The 1,232-nt window shown below is 39.0% G+C and overlaps 1 non-coding gene across 1 annotated transcript; it reads right to left on the bottom strand.

Annotated features, from left to right (window-relative positions):
* Positions 1–664: 664 nt before the first annotated feature.
* Positions 665–772, bottom strand: LOC148565282 (small nucleolar RNA R71). Its single transcript, XR_015884345.1, has one exon. It is a non-coding gene; the product is annotated as a small nucleolar RNA R71 (small nucleolar RNA).
* Positions 773–1,232: the final 460 nt, after the last annotated feature.

Raw genomic sequence — 1,232 nt, 5'->3', positions numbered from 1 at the left:
CCCACTCTTCCCGTCTGTGTTTAGATTCTCATCTTTTCCTTCCTCCATTCTTCTCTTCTTATACTTACATAAGGAATATCTATACTGTGATATAGAGGATTCCTCTTCTTTTCTGTTTTCTTCTTTTTTATATGAGTAGGAACAAGGATAAGAACATTCTTGTTGAAGCTGATCCTGAACCTGAAAGGACTCTGAAGAGGAAGCTAAGGGAAGCTAAAGCACAACTCTCTGGAGAAAATTTGACAGAGAATTAAGATTATGAACGTGCGTATTAAGTTTTTAGCGCCGTTACCAAGGAATAAATGATCACGATTTTGCCACACTAAATTCCAATTTACATGGAAGAAGCATCTCAATCCCTGCCATTGGAGCAAACAATTTTGAGCTAAAGCCTCAATTAGTTTCTCTGATGCAACAGAATTGAAAGTTTCATGGACTTCCATCAGAAGATCCTTTTCAGTTCTTAACTGAATTCTTGCAAATCTGTGAGACTGTTAAGACCAATGGGGTTGATCCCGAGGTCTACAGGCTTATGCTTTTCCCATTTGCTGTAAGAGACAGAGCTAGAATATGGTTGGACTCTCAACCTAAAGATAGCCTGAACTCTTGGGATAAGCTGGTCACGACTTTCTTAGCCAAGTTCTTTCCTCCTCAAAAGCTTAGCAAGCTTAGAGTGGATGTTCAAACCTTCAAACAGAAAGAAGGTGAACCCCTCTATAAAGCTTGGGAGAGATACAAGCAACTGACCAAAAAGTGTCCTTCTGATATGCTTTTAGAATGGACCATCCTGGATATATTCTATAATGGTCTGTCTAAATTATCTAATATGTCATTGGACCATTCTGCAGATGGATCCATTCACCTAAAAAAAATGCCTGCAGAAGCTCAAGAACTCATTGACATGGTTGCAAATAACCAATTCATGTACACTTCTGAAAGGAATCCTGTGAGTAATGGGACACCTCAGAGGAAGGGAGTTCTTGAAATTGATACTCTGAATGCCATATTGGCTCAGAACAAAATATTGACTCAGCAAGTCAATATGATTTCTCGGAGTCTGAATGGATTGCAAGCTGCTTCCAACAGTACTCAAGAGGAATCTTCTAAAGAAGAAGCTTATGATCCTGAGAACCTTGCAATAGTAGAGGTGAATTACATGGGGGAACCCTATGGAAATACCTATAATCCCTCATGGAGAAATCATCCAAATTTCTCATAGAAGGATCAACAAA

The sequence above is a fragment of the Arachis ipaensis genome, chromosome B5 (genome assembly GCF_059453495.1).
Source record: "Arachis ipaensis isolate K30076 ecotype BB chromosome B5, ASM5945349v1, whole genome shotgun sequence".
NCBI lineage: Eukaryota > Viridiplantae > Streptophyta > Magnoliopsida > Fabales > Fabaceae > Arachis > Arachis ipaensis.
Note: the sequence above shows the minus strand (reverse complement) of the source record. Positions and strands in the feature narration are given on the sequence as shown.